We start from the raw sequence: 21698 nt of genomic DNA on the forward strand, positions 1-21698 counted from the left end.
TAATAGATGTCGGCGTTAAAGCTTGTACAATATAACAATATTGGTCACAGTTTATTATTCCGAAGGTTCATTTTTTTCCCCCAAAGGTTCGTTATTCCGGAGGTTCGTCATTATATAAACGGGCCTAAATTTGTTATTGCTGAAAGCAATAACAAATTTACTTCTTGTATATCATAGAAAGAAAGGCCACGCGAAAGCAACAAGATTAAATGCCCTGTTACTGGGAATTTGAAAACGATAATGACATTGTTTCCATTCAAAATTCAAAATGGTCACCTTCCTTGACCTAGGTCTAATTGGATGAATAGGAGAGCATGTATTTGGGGATTTTAGGACTTTAACCTTGACTTTGGCCCTTTCATAAGTTTATGCATTAAGTAATTTTCAAGGTATGGAGAAAAAGTGCAATTTTTGTATTGAGTAGAAAATTGTTACCATTTTCATCTGGCCTTTGACCCTAAAATTCATAAGAGAATTACTGTCAGGCAGAACATGCATAAATATGTACTAAGTTTCAAGATACCATGAGCCACTTCCGAGACATGGAGGAAGAAGCAAGTTCAGCACTTTCTCTTGATCTTTGATCTTTGACCTTTTTGGCAAAAAAAAAAATGAAATTGCCGGAGAATCTCTATTTTGGGTTATACATGCATACACCAAGTTTAAGTCCTGCTGGCATTGCATAAATATGAGGGAAATAATAAAATTTTGAAGTGTTGCCCTTGACCTTTGACCCCATGAACCCCAAATTCCCTAGATAATCACTTCCAGTCAGTACATGCATAATATATACTATGTTCCATGAAGATACCTTGAACAATATCCAAGATACAGAGAAAAAAGTAACATTTTAACATTTTCACTTGACCTTTTCACATTTGACCTTAACCTTATGACCCCAAACTTTTACCAGTGAATTTTAATTGGGTAATACCTGTATACACTAAGTTTCAAGAAAATATCTTTAGGCATTGCAGAGATATGAGGGAAATAGTGAAATTTTAAGCATTTGACCTCGACCTTTTGACTTTTGACCTTGAGCATGTGCACCCAAAAGTTGATAGGCAGAATTTCACCCCAATACACATACATGCCAAATTTCAGGGTTTTTTTTTTTTTTTTTTTTTTTTTTGTTACGCTGTCTACAAAATTCATTACGGACGGAGAGAAGGACGGACGGAAGGACGGACAACCCGAAAACATAATGCCTCCGGCACCACTTCTTGGCGGAGGCATACAAAAGAATCTAGATTACATAGGTGAAGTAATCTTTGAAGATATGTAAATATTGATATGTACGGTATTGAAACTGTCGTGTTGATTATCCTTATGGTACGTTACCACTCTCGTGGAGTTCACTAAGCTGGGTCCACTTTCTCGATTCGCCCGAAATCGTGGTCTTACTCGGGGACTAATCGTGCTGATCATCAGATAATCAAATCTTGATGTCAGTCAAAGACATTGTGTTGATCGTAGTAATTTTTCGAACAGTCCAATAATTCTTCTACGATCAACACGATTACCACCATAGACCTCAAGATGTGATAAGCCATGATAAGATCACCACGGTCACTCGTAGACTAAGAATCGATTTGTGGTAGATAGTATACATGCATTAGCATATCGAGACTCGCGACAATGGCAACCTAGTGAAAGTGTTTAACGTGCAATGTCAATAATCTTTTGGGTATCGATCATGCACATCTATAGTTACTCTATCTAAAAAGGACCGGCGGACGAGTAGGGCATGGATATCTGAAAACATTGGATGGTGTATCTAATTCATGCATGAGTTGTTATTCCAGCGGAACTTACATGCGCTCTATAAAGTGGATTGCACGTCAGATGCGCCTATAGCAGATACACTTCAAATCATTTTAGCAAATTTATCTAATTATAATAGATGTCTAATTTCTGTGGAAAACATGAAAATATCGTATTCGTTGTGGTTAAACATTTACACTCTGAATATGTCTAATGTTTAACACATTAGTCATACACAAACATCCTTGAACACAAACACACACAACACAAAAGTATACAAACCTGCATAAATATAAATGTGATATATATATATATATATATATATATATATATATATATATATATATTTATATATAGATATAAATATATTATATATACATAGTTATAGTATATACATGCACACATACATACATACACGCATGCATGGTTAATGTTCCCTCAGACATTTCCCTCATGTTTTATAGATCCATGCATTAAGGTCTACTTAAACCATAACATTTTTTTTCTCTCTCTCTCATTTTGTATAATATTGATTATTAGTCACTCCTAACGGATTTAACAACCAAGTTTACGTTGTATTGCATTTAAATCAACCCATGTAATAAAGTTAAGTGCATGAAATCATTTTTTATAAAAAAAAAACCGCAGAATTTGAAAGCGACTGGATTTGACTTGCAACTATTCGTTTTTATCAATGCCATTCCTTGGTATTTGTAATCTATCTATTAGTTTCTTGGCAATAAGAAACGTATGAGCAATATACGTTTAAAAATCATCAGGCGAACCACCAAAGAATGAGAACACGTATGTGCGATCTTATCTTAAAAAAAATAAATTGATTTCATGCTAGAGCATGGTGAGAAATATTTCGCTTGTGCGGTATACATGTAACTCTTATTTCGACATCTAAATAAAGCACTCGAGTTTGATGTTCCATGAATGCATTAATGGCGTATTGAATAAATTCACGAAATTCACGACTGAGCTCATTTCCCCTGCATGAATGCCTGTGTGTGATATTGGAGGTGTGAGTATGTGTGTGAAGATGATCAGAAGAATGAGAGTTGATGAAGAGAAGTTTGATTAATATCGATATGTTGGAAACCCCTATCCAGGTAAGCCCGTTTCGGCCGTCATGAAATTACACCTCTCGTAAGGCCTTCATTCTATTTGATGAAAAAAGACGTAAACTAAAAGTGAAGCTGAGTAGATCAAAGGTGATAGCGAATAAAAAATTTAATTTGCTTTCATATTCCACAATATTTAATGATATTTAATCAATAATTTGGATGTAAGAAGTGATAGGGTCTCATACTTGCAATGATTATTATAGTATTACACGCGTTACGCAAGTGCGGCAGTCGACATTACCCTTAAATTTCTGTATAACCGTATTGAACCTTTTCCCTTTAATGTCGTGTAACTTTTAAAGGAATTGGTGTATCGAATAGCCGCTTTCACATAATAATACTTATTTATGGGGTTTAACTTAAAGAAAATTCCGATGTTATTTGTAAACAGAAATTAAATGTATGGAAAAAACATTACTGAAACCTGTATTTCTTGGGAAAAATGTAACAAAAAAAAATCCTTCCTTAGTATTTCATAACAACAACTATTTATTACATAAAACGGGGTATTAACTTGTAGGAAATCTAATTCTCTTTAATATGATACCATTTTTATGGTAATTTGATATTCTTAACTAAAGTTATTCAAAAATAATCCGTATCCTAGCAACGGGCGGCGGCCATCCTAGAAGTATGCAAATTAGACGCACGCGCAACCCTTTTTCCGCTGGCGACAAGCAGATTCGCAAAATACAGGTTCTGACGATCTTCGAACACATCGTAGATTTTTTTTTTTTTTGGGGGGGGGGGGGGTGCACGGGGACCATTTCTGAAGAATAGTAACCCAGTATGGGCCGACATGAACTACACAGATACTTCCCTTCATTTTGTTATGAAAAAATAAGATAGCCATGTTTCATTTTAAACTCTGAAAGGCCATTTAACAAGTTCTTTATTTTTTAGGGCTTTTAGCATAAGATTCTTCTTTTTTTTTTTCACTTTAATCTTCCAATAAGAGGAAACTGTCACGTCAATTTTTTTTTTATTAACTTTTTAATATCAGATAAGTTGTGATTTTGGAGGGAATCCAAAAAGACAAGAAACTGTTCATATGGGAAGCTGAATGGATTGAGTTTGGTAACACAGAATAGAAAAAAAAATTATTTCATATAAGGAATAGAAAGTGTAATTTTTCTTTCTTTCTTCGCCGATTTCGATGAGATTTGATCAATAGATAGCAGTGATCTACAACAAACCCCAGATACAGAACCTACGCAATTGCGCGCGGAGACATTATAACCCTTAAAATAATATTGCTGTAAAACCTATTGAACCTTATCCCCCTTAATGTCGTGTAACTTTTAAAGGAATTGGTGTATTGGAAAGCCGTTTTCACATGATAATAGCTATGATTGGGGAATAATTTTAGGAAATTTCAAATGTTATTTGTAAATGCATATTAGATGTATGGAAGAGAACATTATAACCAAATTCCGTATCTTTTTAGAAAAATGCTAAAAAACATAATTCCTTCCTTAATATTTCATGACAACAACTATTTATCCCATCAAATGGGGTATCAGCTTGTAGGAAATTTGATTCTCTTCAAAATGATACCATTTTTATGGTAATTTGTTATTCCTAACTAAAGTTATTCCAAAATAATCCGTCTCCTAGCAACGGGCGGCGGCCATTTTAGAAATACGGAAATAAGACGCGCGCGCAACCTTTTTTTCCGCTGGCGACAACCGGATTCGGAAAATACAGGTTCTGACGATCTTCGAACATATCGTAGAATTTTGTTTGTTTGTTTGTTTGTTTGTTTGTTTGTTTGTTTGTTTTTTTTTGGGGGGGGGGGTGCACGGGGACCCTTTCTGGCTGCTAGACTATAGTAATCATGCAATGAACTGCGACCAGCAGCCCCATACGCATAGCGTATAGCGCATAGCCCCATACGCATAGCGTAATGGGGCTTCGCATTGTGGCATCCAGGATCATGACAGATTTAGTATCGCGGGTAAATATCAACTTAAAATCCAAAAAAAATCTTCAATTTGAAGACTTACCAATTAAGTTGAAGTATTGAAAACAGGCTTCGGGCAACGTTTAGTTCTGCCAATAGTCCCTTTCTGTTCGAATTAATGACTGAATGTGACTCGGTCGAGAGGACCATGGGAGAGCTACCTACACTGATTACTAAGGCCAGCGCATACGCACACATCACATGCGAACTGAAATCTATTGTCTAGCTTCCTGGTTGAACTATCCTGGCTAGTTAGCAGTCGCATTGTGCCAAGCCTGCAAGAGCTTGGCAGCATGGTTTGTTATAATTGAGCAGGTTGTTATAATTGAGTACGTCCGTTTATGGATCATTTGGTTTTAGACTTCAAGGACAAGTCCACTTTCATACACATGTGAATTGAGTGAATGCAATAATATTAGTAGAACACGTCAGTGAAAGTTTGGGGAAATCAGACAATCCGTTCAAAATTTATGAATTTTTAAGTTTCTGCGCAGTCACTGCTGGATGAGAAGATTACTACAATGTATGGTGTCACATGAGTACAACGATATATGTATATTATGAAGAGAATTTCACAGAATTTAACTTTTTGAAAAAAAAGTGCACATTTCCTCAACTAATCACTGTCGTATGTTAAGGGTAATATTATTCATCCTTGCCTCTGAAAGAGGGACGTCAATTGTTGTTTTATTATGCGAGAAAAGTGAAAATAACTTGATTTTTCTTTACATTTTATATATATCATTATATACACCTGTGTCATCACAAGCTGTAGTAGTCTTCTTATCCAGCAGTGACTAAGCAAAAGCATAAAAAATGCGTAACTTTCGTAACGGATTGTCTGATTTTTCTCAAACTCTTGCTAATGTGTTTTATTAATATTGCTGCATTTACTCAATTCATATGTCTGTGAAGATGAACTCGTCATTTAACCCATTTTTGAGGAACCCTCAATGTTTCAGAGTTATCACATACAAGTATTTCTTTCGTTGAATTCTTATTTCGTTATTGATTCGTTGTAAGAATAGTTTACAGCGTATTTGACCTTCTCATTAACAACTTCACTTGATAAGTCCATTAAAGTTATTTAGTATGAATGATCATGATATCTTCGAATGTCGTATGTATATGTATTCTACTTGAAAATGAATGAATGAATGGAAAAAATGAATGAATGAATGAAAGAATGAATGAATGTAAGGCTGTTTAAAATTGATATGTTTATGCCGAGTATAAGAGCACCGATTGGACTTATGCGCTTATATTGAAGCATACTAACATAATTCTTTTCTGAACATGTCAGTGTATAAAAGATATCATTTTATGTGTTAGTCAGAAAGAATACAAATGTTTGAAATGTAAAATTTCCAGAAAAGGGTATTCTCAAGCTAAGGCAAATGTGAACACTGCACTTATATTGACCTGTGAAGGGCCATGCAAGCTACTTGTGATTTTTGATATGATTATGATTATGATTTATATTTTTCATTTGCCGGGTGGGGGGGGGGGGGGGGAGGGGGATTCACACGAACTTTCATAACCAAAGTTTTCCAAAAAAAAAACAAAAAAACATCAAGACTTTTGTCCATGATGTAAGGAAATTCTCGTGCTTTAGCCCCCGTTCCACTATGCCGTTCTCGCTACCATTTGACAATTTTCTCAGGTCGGGAAGGATCGGGTAAAACCCGAGCCGATCTGGACAAAGTACGATGTTAGAACGCTCTAAGTACGCTGCAGTTACGACTACCAAGTGCTTGCTACGCTCTTACTACGATGATCGGGAATGAGACATTACGATCTCTGCCGCTGCCGGTACGTTTAGAACGATGTAGCTACGCTGTCGGTGCGATCTTGGCGATGTTATCCGATCGATGCACGCTGTATCTACGCTCTGAACGATCTATACGATCTTATCACGCTGTTACCCCGCTCAGAGAGCTGAAAAGTGCCCGATGTGCCCCGATGTACCCCGATTCGACTGTCGGTCTGCAGTCTGTCAACTTATTAGCATGCAGAACCGAAGAAATATACTGTGGACCTCGAAGAGGCTCCTCAACTCACGGTTCTTTTGCAACAATGCATTGTATAAACAAAGACGTGCTGATTTTCCAAGGCTTTTTTCTTGATATCCTTGCTTTTTTAGTCCGTCTTCCTCCAGTTGTAGATGATTTCATAGTCTTCAAAATTCTGCTATGTCCTCTTCCTCTTCTTTCAGCATCACGTGCAGTCTCTCTTTCTTCGCCTTTTAGGTAGCTGCTTCGCTGCTTTCTTCTCTTCCTTTTCTTCATCTCTCCTTCTTCTTCGAAAATTACAGCTAAAATTACTTCCCGTTCTTGTGCCGATGTTACTACGCTCAGAAAGACCTTGTTACGATCATCCCGCTGCGTTTACGCCGTCACTACGCTCTCCCCGCCGTGTTTACGCTGTCACTACGCCCTCCCCGCTTGCCGTACGATTAAAAATATGTCAATTTTGATCGGGGAGATCGGGAAGAAATTTTGAACCGGTTCAAAATTTCTTCCCGATCTGGAAAAATGCCCGCTCTAACCCCGACCTCCACACGCTGCTGCTACGATGCTTCCGATCCCCGTACGCTTTTGCCGCTCTCTCCCGATCTGCTAGATCGGGACAGATCGGGGTCCAAATCGTGACAGTGGAACGGGGGCTTTAGTCGGTAGGTTCCTTATGGCTGGTTATGATGGATATGAAAATTCCGTTCCTCGTAAAATTATTACAATGTGTGTATTTGTCATGAAACAGAGCTTGTATTTTAAATCAGTGAAGTCTATCCTGTGCGTTAAAGAATATCATCCAAGGCAAACTTGGATTTGAGATTCATTGTCTTTGAAATTATCTCGCTATCAGGAATCTCTATTATTTTGTAAAGCCGTTTTGTTAGTACTGTGACGCATTGTATGCCTGAATGGGCTTGGTAACTTACAATTGGGTAAAGATCGGAGGTAAGAGCTGAATGTTGATGAAAATGTAGGGCATTACAGCAATGTGCCGATTACACAATTGTGCCTGAGCTGATAAGTCTAGTCAAAGTTAAGCTTCTGTCTCATGCAGATATAATCTTGATGTCAGCAATGGTTTCGTGTATTATAGTCCACTGTAATCACATCACACTCAAAAGCCTTTTAAAGGAATGGATTGTGCATAATAATGAACAAAAAGCAATATAGCTTTGCTGTTCTAAGGTGAATCATAAGTTGTACCAGCTATCTGATAGCATGTAGGAAATACAAATTAGTATTGAAGTGGCGGTCTCATTCTGCGCACATAATATCTGTGCTTGCCAAAGTTCAGTGAACTTAAATGGGATGGCTAGTAACTAATCAGTGGGAATCAGTGGGAATGCTGGACGATGATTGTTCCATTCCTTGTGGGATTCATTTCAGAGTACTGACATTGTATATACTTTTGTGTGAAAATTATTTGCTTCAGAATGGTCTAATATTCAAGTAATGTGCAGTTTAGTGTTTCCAGGTTAGCGTGCCTGCTCAGTGACGGGTCATTAATCTGCACATTACTTGAATATGAGACCATTCTGAAGCAAATAATTTTCACACAAGAATAGATATATAATGTACTCTTAAATGAATCCCACAAGGATTGGAACAATCATCCCTCAGCATTCCCACTGATTCCCACTGATCGGTTACTAGCCTTCCCCTTTAACGCCCCAATTTTTATGCGGCTGCATGTATTTTGAAAAAAAAAAAGTTCAGGCATTCTTTTTGAATTTACATTTGAGTTAAATTCCCGCCTAAAGTTCAGTGGACCCTGAGATACAAGAGTGGATGAATACAACGATGCATACCACTTGCTCACTACTTATGTGAGAAATGATTTCTAATCTTTATTATCATAATGCACCGTAGGTCATTCCTCTGTTTCGATTTTTTCATTTTAACTTAGTCAGAGGGAGATGCTTGTGTAAATTCTAAAATGATTTTTTTTTTATACCTATACATTTGATTTTTATAATGAATGTAATTCTATTCAATGGTTTTGAAGACCACACTCCATGAGAAGAAATGCAAGATGAAAAAAAAAAAGTGTTGTTCTGTACAGAGTGAAATTGACTGGACGTTATTGTTTGTTCTTACTGTGTCGTTAAAAATGACCTCGGATTATGTGTCAAGAGCATACGATGCATACCACTTGCTCACTACTTATGTGAGAAATGATTTCTAATCTTTATTATCATAATGCACCGTAGGTCATTCCTCTGTTTCGATTTTTTCATTTTAACTTAGTCAGAGGGAGATGCTTGTGTAAATTCTAAAATGATTTTTTTTTATACCTATACATTTGATTTTTATAATGAATGTAATTCTATTCAATGGTTTTGAAGACCACACTCCATGAGAAGAAATGCAAGATGAAAAAAAAAAGTGTTGTTCTGTACAGAGTGAAATTGACTGGACGTTATTGTTTGTTCTTACTGTGTCGTTAAAAATGACCTCGGATTATGTGTCAAGAGCCTACTCCTTTAAGTGAGAAAATAATTTCATTTAGGTATCATTAGCTTTGACTTTTAGGCAACCTCTCCGTCTGACAAGATCTGCCGTGAGGAGACACATTTTTGTCAGTCAGTTCAGCAGTAAGAATTATAAATTATCACACATTATGCAACTATTCTTTTTTAAAATTCTTAATTTATCAATATCATTTTTTAGTTGAAATTTGCACTGTAGTATTATCACTGCATGATTTCCGGTAACTTCAAATATTTAACACTTATCTGGTTAGACTTGAATTCATGGCAGAACAAACAAATGATAAAAAAAAACACATTACAAATACATGTGTTCCGTGGTCTATTATAAAGTGCTATTGCGCAGTCCTTTTTTTTTTCTTTTCCTGTTTTCACATAGCGTTATTTTGGTAGAAGAGGGACACGCTTTACACGCATGAAAGGATCCCAGGAGTCTGACATTGACGTGAATACAATTTCGGCTTCTGTTCAATTTCGAGCTCTCGAGAATGACGTGGGCCCTATGTTTTATTTATAAGACAGTAAACATAGCATACAAATGTTATGTAGCTTTTGAGATTCTGTTTGTATGACATCGATGCTTGTCAAGAATACGTGTGGCATGGTATTTGCTGGCGTGATATTTTTATTTGACGAAGATATCTTTAATAATTCTGGCATACATCTTAAAGGGATGGTACAGCTTCGACTGAGATCCGGCTTTAGGTTTCAAACTTTTCTTGATGATGATTTTTTTTTTTTTTTTTTTTTTAAGAGAGAGAGAATGTAAAAATTTCAGGTGTGAGTTTCTTCAACTTGTCTCCCTCTGCAAATTAAATGTGTTAAGATCAAGACTGCTGATCTGTAAACTAACAAGCCTGTCGGAGAAAAGGAACCAGTGGGACTCGAACCTGTCATCTACTGCTTTCCGGGAAGCGCCACTATACCACGAGGCTTTGACTATGTGTGTCTACGTGTGTGTGTGTGTGTGTGTGTGTGTGTGTGTGCGTGTATGTGTGTGTGTATGTATGTGTGTGCGTGTGTGTGTGTGTGTGCGTGTGTGGTGTTACATTATGCGTGTCTGTGTATCACATGGGATGCAAAGAACTGTAACGAAATTTTGGTATGGAGAGGGCGATTGGTAAGCTGAGGATACTTGGGTTCCTTTCCTCGCTTACTCTCCTCAAAATCCGTTATGTGGTTAGTAAGCGTGCCCACGGTTTAGCCAGTGTACTGGAAATTATGTAATTAATTGTAAGGTATTGCGGAACAAGAAGTATTAGAGTCACAAGTCACAAAGACCACAGGAGGCATCATATGGAGTTTGTCCAATTTATTTGTGAAGAAAGTTATTTCCACCACGAACATTACAACGAACAAAACTTATTGATCTACATGCTGAAACTCCGAAACGAAAAGACTCCTCAACTAGGCATAAACAAGTCAATTTATACTGAGGTCACCTGTTAGCGGCCGCGAGAGTGGCCTTGCTGGGAGAAAGCAATCTGACCTTGCGGCCAGCTGTCGCCGTCCATCATTGTGAGGACGAGGGCGTGGTCTTACGTGTCCCTGTCCTCACGCGACCCTGTCCTTAGCTGGGGTCGCATGCGGACGCGTCTTTTCGTTACGTAAGAGCGAGGTCGCATGCGGCGTCCTTGCTTTTTACGACACGAGGCCACTGCTCGCGGACGCGGAAGCTGCGGGGTCAGAGAAATCTCGAGGGAAGGTGAGACGAAAGTGCAAACGAGCAGAAATGAAAAGATAGCGTGGGGGAGAAATAATAGTCAGCAGAAAACGAGAAGCAGGGCTACAGGCAGTTGAGACAAGTACAATTTACGAGAGGACATTTCGAGGAGAAAGTAAAGTAGCAAGGATCGCACGGTGACAGAGTCCGATAGTCGAGCAAGGACGAAAAGAACAGGGATAGAGCGAGGACGAGAAGCAGACATGATAGAGAACCTCAGTTTACTTTCAACATTAATTTAAATGTAAATCGATACAACAATACATAAAGATGAATGAATATATAAAAATGGAATATACAGAACATATGATGTAAATGCTATATCGTGAATTATGCTCAACAGGATTCGTAACACCATCCCCCTCCTTCGAAAATATTGCTGCCCTCAGCAATGCCGTTGTAAGAAAATTCAAACGAAAGGAACTGCTATATATACCATATACATCGCAGTGATAGGGATGGAGTTTAATTTAGCAGGATGAAAGAGAACTTGGAGAAGTCGAAAAAGGAGAAAACAATGAGGAAACGGGGAGCTAAATAAAACCCAAACAGACAAAATGAAATCTCGAGAGCGAACCAAGATAGGTGCCGACAGTGAGGATGTAAAGACGAGTAGATAGGGGAAGGCAAGGGAAACAAAGTAGGAGAACCAGATGGGCACAAAAGTAATATGGGAAAATCGATTCTAATTAATAACGTAAAGTAACTTTGATAACGGGCTTACTGTATGTACTAACAACGCATAAAAAATAGCATGAAAATCATCACGAATTTTGAAGGGTATGATCATCGTAGCGGCAAATCAAACAGTCGTCATGACAAAAGCACGTGACTGTACTGAACAAGACCATCATTGTGCACAAAGCTCGAGAAAAAAAAAAACGAACCTACGAAACAAATCCAGCTATTTACAAAGTGGTATTTACATCGGAAGGGTTACGAAGGCGAAGGAATGAATTACTACAGGTGCTCACTATGGAACGCCATTAAGGAAACAATACAAAATTCATTTCACTCCAGCCAATATTCATTTCACTTTTAACAAATACATTTCACTCACAAACATTGATTTTACTTTTTATAAAAATACCTTTCACTTTTCACAATAATACATTTCACTTTTCACAAAAATACATTTCACTTTTGAATTAAACTTCATCTCACTTTTCACAAAAATACATTTCACTTTTGCATTAAAATTCATTTCACTTTTCACAAAAATACATTTCACTTTTACATAAAGATTCATTTCACTTTTCACAAAAATACATTTCACTTTTACATAAAGATTCATTTCACTTTTCACAAAAATACATTTCACTTTTGAGTACAAATTCATTTCACTCTTCACAAAAATACATTTCACTTTGGCGTACATATCACTCAGACGAAACCATTTCACTGCGCTAAAACCATTTCACTCTGATAAAACCATTTCACTCCGATAAAAAAAAAAAAAAAATACGTTCCTCTTTTTTCCCGGCCAAAAGGTGGCGCCAGTCTGAGAGGAGTCACAGTGCCATGGCACTTGGCACTGAGCTGAGGTGAGTGGCCGGCCAGCTGGCCGGCTGGCTATGCAGTACCTAGATTTAGCGCGCTACGCTGGCGCGGAAGCGACGCGAGGCGAGCTAGCAGTCGGCGGTCCTCGCCTCGGCCTCACTCACATGCACGCTCGTGCCGTTACATGCATACTACATCGAGAATTGAATCTACGCCTGACTTGCTGAATAATTAACGTGTGTTTTACAACGCTTTTCAACAGCGATGTTGTGGAGTAAGTTTGATGTCTGACTTCTTGTGATCGACATGCTATTTTTTCCGGTTCAAAATGAGCATTTTTTTGCCGTTTAAATAGTATCTCGAAGTTGACATAGTATTTTTCCTCTTTCAAAACATTCCCGTGTTTATAAATTGGCTGCTGACCCATCTAAAAAGGGGATTGATGTGACTTTTTGTTCATCAGGTCGGCAATACTTGTGCTTTACGCAGATACCAAGATCGACGGTGCCCTAGAAGCATAACTTGTTAAAAATTAGGCCTGAAGATTGCATTTTTAGAGGCCAAATAATGTATTCTAGTCCTCCGGAAGGTCACGTGATCGCATCTAGTGCGGAAGGGGACTTTTTCGGACCGTAAATGCACCGTTGTTAACGATCTCTGCGGAGGTGCAGGGTCAGTCCCATATATTGAAATTAGCGTTTTTCATTCGCTCAATTGGAACTTCGTGATATCTAACCGCAGCAGCGACCCCATACGGACAAATACGTACCGTAAAGGGCTGTTACTGTGTTACAGCGCCCCGCGACGGGGTTACGTGATATCGTGTGTTGTGTACAGTTAGTCAGTGTAGGCCGGTGGCGGTAGGCATACAATTGTATGTGGCGATGGCAATTTGTAAATTTGAATTTACAACTTATTCACAAAAATTGTACAGTGCACAATGTGTATGCTGTCTATGATAAACAGGGTCTTAGTCTTCATCTCTTAGTAGTTAATTATTATATGTATAGATTCAATATTATTATTATTGAATTATTAGTTTTTTTTTCTTTCGCATGGAGAAAGAAGGCACAAGAGCGATTCTAGTATTTGATGTAAACATAATTTTCATGACATGTTTAAGAGTTGACCCGGCTGCAATGTTAACACTAATAGAGTACCAGGCTATTTGAATTTTTCAAGTTGGTATACAGGTTGTCAGTAAATATAGAGATGTATTATTAGTCTTCCGCATCTACAATTTGTAACAATAAAGTTTACGAGGATGTCTGAATGAATGCAATTATTCTCAGAATAATATGAAGAGTTTGTTCGCAAAAACCGATAAGTCCATATTTGCCAAATGGAGATATTTGCGATTAAAGGTCAGGAAAAATAAAGAGAATACTAAGAAAATTTTTGCTTCTTTTGACCATAACTTCAAAAATGCCCTTTTATATGTAGTGACCAATATCTCATTTAAAAGGTGTTATTTTGTACTTTATGACAGAGACCGTACTTGAAAATCTTCAAAAATGGACTTATCGGTTTTTGCGAACAGACTCTTCATATTTTTACCATAGTATAGTGCATGTCTGTAGTTTTTCTCTGCTTGAATTGGGGTTTACTCCAACATAATGTTTTCGGACATGTTATTGTGAATAATGGTTTATAATATCATCTATGATTAATTTTCTCTATTTGTGTCACATTGTATATGTAGGTATCCCCAGTACCTGACATCACACCGATGGAACATGCATATTTAAGGTGATTCTCTTCTCTGTGGCCTCCAGGAAAATCTGCATGACATAAACGAGAAGATCTACACTGTCAGTTCTATAGTGTATTTTGTTTTCTTGGATGCACACGTACCATTCAATCTCTGACAGATTTTTATCAAGGAGAGCACTGCTGTTTTGCAAGCGCTGAGTGACTTCCTCACAAGAATAGAAACAACTGATTAGTACACCTGTCACCTTTTTCATTTCATTGAAAAACCTAGAGCAGTATGTGATCATGACAACCTACCTCAGAAAGGTGCTAAATATGTGATATGATACAATAGGAAGAATGAAGTTGATATACAATTGTAACATATTACAGTATGTTACTGTATATCAACTTCATTCATCTTTACGGTAACATTTTTAGTAAAGAGGATGTACATGTATATTCTTTGAAAAGCACGGTTGTTGTAGTAAATGTGAAGTTCGACCATTACAGATACATCAATGTGTGGAACTATGCAAGATAGTATATGTTAAATTATGTGCATTTAAATTACTTTGGAGTTTGTACAGATGGCAGAATTATGAGCCCTGATTAAACTAAATATTATCCTTCATGATATTCTTGATAAATGTTATGGAAGCAAGTACATTGTACAGTATGAAGTAGTATCTGGACGTACATCCATTACTCGACAGGGGCATGTCTTGTTGCTGCATATTTGTACATCATCACTGAAGCACTATAAGAGGTTTAGTTAGTACATGTATGCATGTTTTATTGCTAATATTTTGGTTGTGACCCATTTCAGAAGAGGTTTCAAAGATGTAAGAATTCTGTTCGATCAGGAAGATACACAAGGTATGTCACCAAAAGGAATTGAACGGTCAAGAAGGGATAAGGAAGATGAAGATTTTGACACAACAGTTAGATAGATGATACATTACATTAGTACTTCCCCCAAATCAACAAAAATTTGGAACATGTTCGCATTGAACGGGCATGCTCTTCTTAGATACCTATAAAGAAAAATTGTGGACCTTGTGAAAGGTAAGATGAGCAGATTTTTATAACACCTGGGGGGTTTCATGTTGGCCTGTAGTCTACCCCAGGGTTGTCGAGTGTTGTTATTGGTAAGGGGTTCGAATACACATTTGTATCATTCACTCGGTCATAACCATGAAGAGAGTGACACACAGATATTTTAAATGTGTATGATACTGCTTGTGTACATGTACTGATACATGTGTATTCAGTTGACAGAGATGTTGGGATGATTAGTTTGCCTTTTGACATTTCAGATAAGATTATATACAGTCAATGCTAAAGTTGGGAATGAAAGATTTCTTCACATAGATGTTTTGCAAGATGCTATAAGGCCAAATCTAGTCTGTCTGCTTCGATTTCCAGTAATATTGATGTTTTAAAGTTACTTTAAATTTTTATCTGTTTAGTTTCCTGTAAGTGTACTTCATACATTGGCGGATCCAGTTAGGACCGCAACTGGTGCACGCCCCCCTTTATTTTTTGTTTGAACAAAAGAAATTAAAAGAAAAAAATGGGGGGAGGGGTGCATGCGCCCCCCTTTAATTTTGTAAACGCGTCCCCTCTTTACGGAATTCCTGGATCCGCCCCTGCTTCATAATTATGTAGTATGTACACTTCTGAATTGTTGATGCAACTGCCAGTTCATGTGTTTGAAACATTGGCAGTGTGACCAATAGATACATTGTACTTGCCTTCAAAGTATTTAAGGGCATCTGTACACCTTCAAAACATTCTCTGCTGTTTGGACTGTCGATGAAGTTTATATATTATGTACATGTTTCATTTTGTTTCCAGTAAGTACACTTCATATGTATACATGTACACCTTCAAATTGCTCTTGCAGCTGCCAGTTTACTGTCACCCTCTATTCATGTGTGTGAAACCTTGGTGATGTGAATACTATAGTAGATACACGTATGTGTACCTGCCTTCAGAGTACTCAAGGGCATTTGTACACCCTCAAACATTCATGCAGTTTGAACTATTAATGAAGTTATCTCTGTACATGTATCATTTGAGTGAAACCTTGCCAAAAGTGTAGATGGCATGTAATTTACAGAGTATTGCCTCAAAACATTTGTGGTATTCTTGCTTGATTTTATTCACTTACATAACATTCAAGCCATATTCACAACTGTTTCATGTTTGTGCAACATCGGTATCAGTATAGTTTGTTTATTGCCAGTGTCAAAATTTGCCGGCATTTTATTTGTACAGATCTGCTCAATACAATGTAGCTCTGCAATTGTTCAAACTACTTGGTACTTTCATTTGCTCTTGTCTTATTACTGAGCTTCACCAGAAGATTTTTTTTGAAATGTTCACTGTACATCACTGTTGTAGTCAAGACAGACTGATCCTATTCGCGTTCCTACATGTACTCACAAGACCGCTGACAGTTGTACCTTTCGCAGGTCTCTTACATGCCACTTGGCTGGAGACTGAGTCCAATACCACCACCAAAAAATAAATTAAAAATAATTAATAAATGGATGAATAAATAAATGAGAGTTATAAATAAAAAAATAAAATGATCTAAAACTGCATTTGACTATACTGCTAAAAAGTAGATAAAACTGTAGACTGCTTATGCAGCTCTTACTTTAGGTATTTTTTTTTTTGTTATGTGTGTGATACATTGTCATGAAGATACCTTGAAACTTAACTGCAATGTAAATCTTTCAACACTTACATGTAATAAATAAATAAATATATATATATATATATATATATATATATATATATATATATATGGAGATGTATATACATTTATAAAGAAAAAAAAAACTTGTGGATTGTGCTCCTTTCTCTGTTGTTATTAATGAAAAAAAGGTATTTTATTAATTGATGAGAATGGCACGTGCAATAATGTATGTAAATTTCTCTGCCTAGTTAGGTAGGCCTATAGTAATAGAGTGAAGCAATGAAGTGAAGTCCTTGGGATCAACAGCTTTCTTTTGTTAGATCAAAATGTTGTTAAAGCCAAGCATGTAAAAAAAAAGTGGATAATGTAAGCGGAATTTCGATATAATGTAACTGTGTTCACTTTAGCGGAGTGAACGGTATAAGTAGTGGTTATACAGTAATGTATTTGAGTGGATGCTTAGGATGCTTTGAATTGAGAGAGAGTGATGTGAATGATTGATGGCAGAATGAAACTGAGAATCAGACACTTCCTGTTGACGAAATCAGAAGGGTGGACAAAAGCAAACAAAACAAACATACATTGTATTATGAATAACAAGAACAAGACATATAATCAAAAACAGAGAGGGAGAGAGAGAGAGAGAGAGGGAGGCCCAGCAAGAGGCTGTAGACTATTAGTACGTAATGTCTAATGACAGACACAAGTACAGTATATCACAGCTAGACGCTCGAAACTGACCACGTGTATTTACGCTGGGGTCGCTCATACAGTAACACACACGTACAAAGGCATCGAGGACACACGTCAATTTCTATATGTGGGACAGTACAGTACTTCGCGATTTCGTGCCGAGAAAAAAAGGAATGACATCCCTATGATATCAGCTGGCTGCTGACCCATCTACAAATCATCACATTACACTTTTAGGTATCATCTTAAAGCTGAATAAATGTCCTTTTACATGATATAACTTTTGTTGGTGCCCACGATGAAAAAGAAGACTTTTAGGAGAATTTTAGAAGAATATCTGTATCCATTATTTCCGGAACATCTGCAATTAGTTAGCCACGAAGTTGATAATCTTTCATGTCGTTCTTGGAAAAATCAACAAGATAGCATCCAAGTTGTAACCTTTACCTATCAAATAAAAGAAAAATCATGTGAAAACGTAATTCAGTGACCAAGATATGAGCATTTCAAAACGATTCTCCAATCGCGCTCTCTATGACTTGCGGGGTCAACTCGCGTGCGAGGACTTGGATATTCTAGACGGGTTTTTTCGGGCTTGCCGACTGACTGGCTACTCAGTAAATCTAGGTACTGCATGCATAGCCAGCCGGCCAGCTGGCCGGCTACTCACCTCAGCTCAGTGCTAACAAAGTGCCATGGCACTGTGACTCCTCTCAGACTGGCGCCACCTTTTGGCCGGGAAAAAAGAGGAACGTATTTTTTTTTTTTTGTATCAGAGTGAAATGGTTTTATCAGAGTGAAATGGTTTTAGCGCAGTGAAATGGTTTCGTCTGAGTGATATGGTGCGCCAAAGTGACATGTATTTTTGTGAAGAGTGAAATGAATTTGTATCTAAAAGTGAAATGTATTTTTATGAAAAGTGAAATGAATCTTTATGTAAAAGTGAAATGTATTTTTGTGAAAAGTGAAATGAATTTTAATTCAAAAGTGAAATGTATTTTTGTGAAAAGTGAGATGAAGTTTAATGCAAAAGTGAAATGTATTTTTGTGAAAAGTGAAATGAATTTTAATTTAAAAGTGAAATGTATTATTGTGAAAAGTGAAATGTATTTTTATAAAAAGTAAAATCAATGTTTGTGAGTGAAATGTATTTGTTAAAAGTGAAATGAATATTGGCTGGAGTGAAATGAATTTTGTATTGTTTCCTTAATGGCGTTCCATAGCTCACCGACAAGATTTGAGAAATACTACACTCAAGGATATATTCTTCCTTACGTAAGACGCACTAAAATAACGAGATAAATGCGCTCCAGTTAGTCCATGGGCCAGGCCAGATATTGGTACCATCTGAGGTGGCAATACCTTTTTGGTGTCATTTTGTTTGTCGGGCATAGATATGCTTATCAAGCTATGATAGCATTTCCAAATGAGTAGCTTAGTCATAGTAAATGAATTTTAAACCAATTTGGTTTCGTTGTTATATCCCTGTACTTCTGAATGGAGACCAACCGCTATACAAAGAAGAGCACTGTCTTCTGTATGTTCACAGGTGTTCTGTTGTAAACGCGGTGCGCTTAGTCTTTATTCAAGGCAGCGAAGGGAATATCCAAGGGTTATGATGTCACAGCGCTTAGTCTAGTATTCAAGACGGCGAAGGGAATATCCAAAGCTTATGATACAGTGTATATCCCTTTATCTGAAAACAACAACAACAAAAAAGCAATTTCTCGTGAATTTTAGCATCTTTTTCAATTATTTATCATTTTCCGGTGAAAACGCTACGTTGAAAACGCTAATACCACGCCAATGTCGCTTTATTTCCATCCAACAATGAAAGATTATGCAAAAACAATGTACCGGTACACTAATTAATAATGCTGTAAATGAACAGAGTGATTTTTGTTTAAAACTGATGTATTTGAAGAGCTTGCAACCAAAAGGCGCTAAATCCATTCCGGCTACTTTCGAGTAAATTGATGTTTTTTAATCACACATATTACAGCTTGTTTATTCATTAGCTCTATGCTCCTAGTGGAAGAGCCATCACAGTAGGTAATAAAAATGCACATTAAAAAAATCCTGCACACACCATTTATTTTTTATGAATTTTTATATTTCAGATTTTTCCGGATTTAGCGCCTTTTGGAAGAAATCATGGATTTAGCGCCTTTTGGAAGAAATACTTTTGAGTTGTTCAATAACATTGGTATTAGGGAATGTCATTAATGTACAATCCAGGTAAATACTAGAGAACTGCATAAATTTACATCACAGTAGCCACACATACCCACACACACGCACACCCACACACACACACACCCACCCAAACACACACCCACATACACATACACACACAAATGTACCAAAACACACACACATCAAAATGTGAAATCCTTCCCAGCATGCTGCTTTTAATTTTACTCATAATAGCAGCATACTGTACACCTATTCATTATATATTCCACACATGCAAAATACAACTGCAGCAGCAGCAACAACAAATTAAATACTTTGATCTCCTAATAACACTTTGCACTGAATATCATGAAGTCTATACAGAGTGACTCAAGGAAAGTGAGGACTTGCAGAGATTGTGAAATCATGTTGACTGATAGCATTTACTTCAGGTGAAAATAAAATACAGGTTGTCATGCAGAAATCTGACTGCAACAGACATGAAAACAAATCACTATGATAAGCCCTCACATTGTATGCTTTACCTATTAATACTAAGAAAGGATCGCAAGGCTTTGCTGGAGGCTTTTTGATTTGGACTAACCAAACATCTGTTTTAAAAAAAATGTCAATTTGCTAAAACTGTAGTACTTATTAAGAAGGCAACAGATGCACATGAAAGCACATCTGTGGACAAAACTCTTTGTTTATACGTAAGTCAACAGCAATAAGGCCTACATCTAGGCATCTGTACTGTGAATCACATTGTCTTTTTTTGTCTTCTTACCATGTTCATTTCTAAAAAGTAAAAATTGAGTCATTTACAGCCAAAACAGGAGGTTTACCGCATGAAATGCATACCATCAAGTCCATGGCAGAATATCTCAACTAGTTAAAGTGCCTGCCCTAGGAATCATAATGTCTTGCCATAAGCTCGAGTCAGAGTTCCGTTCATCATTGGTGGCCACTGTTGCTTCATCCTCATTGCCAGAGATGTCCACTGTATCCAATATCAAGGAAGTAATTCAAAGCACTGGCCACTTGGGTTAGTCCCTCGCCGAATTCCTGTCCACCGCTTAAATGCAAGCAATATCACCTTGACGTTGTTTTCCAGGGATGTTTTCTCCTCCTCTCAGCTTAAGTTTAATGATGTCAAAAACACACAGCCACTCGAAGTACGTTGCACCTACCGGCGTACTCAAGAAAGCTTGATTCAGCATTCAATGAGATTAAGACCACTGTGATGGTTCCGTTGTCTGGTTCAGTACGCATGAGCTCAGAAATGAACGATAAGCTCTGTGATTTCTCGCAATCCTCTGATTCACGAAATCTTGGCCTTTCATGTACTGCTATGAATGCATCCTGTCACCCACCTGGTATAATGCATGGTAAATGTCATCGATGTGCGCTTCTTCTTCTTGCGTATGAGGCAGCGGCAGCTAAATAACGTCCCTCAGTTGTCGTAGCCAAGTTACAGTCTCAGGAGTAGGGTGTGTCAGGTCCATGTTGTCAGGAGGGCGGAGATCAGGGCACTCACTCAAGATGTGTTGAGCAGTCTGTTCTGGTGCACCACACTGGCAGGCTGCTGACGGGCGTAGCCCCCACCGATGCATGGCTGCGTTGAAACGCCCAACTCGGGTTCGAATCCGATTTAATGACACCCACTCCCTCCTTGGGAGGTTTGCTCCTGGGGGGACAGATGTATTGGGCGTGACAACGAGTTGGGCAGGTCGTTGGGTGTCTTGCCAGCTCAGTGACACTTGCTGCTTGCAGATATGCTGTAGGTTGTATGACTTCCAAGGATGATTTGCCATTAACCTGAATTGGGAGAAGAATAAGAGAAT

Source organism: Diadema setosum, chromosome 10 (assembly GCF_964275005.1).
Source record: "Diadema setosum chromosome 10, eeDiaSeto1, whole genome shotgun sequence".
Classification (NCBI taxonomy): domain Eukaryota; kingdom Metazoa; phylum Echinodermata; class Echinoidea; order Diadematoida; family Diadematidae; genus Diadema; species Diadema setosum.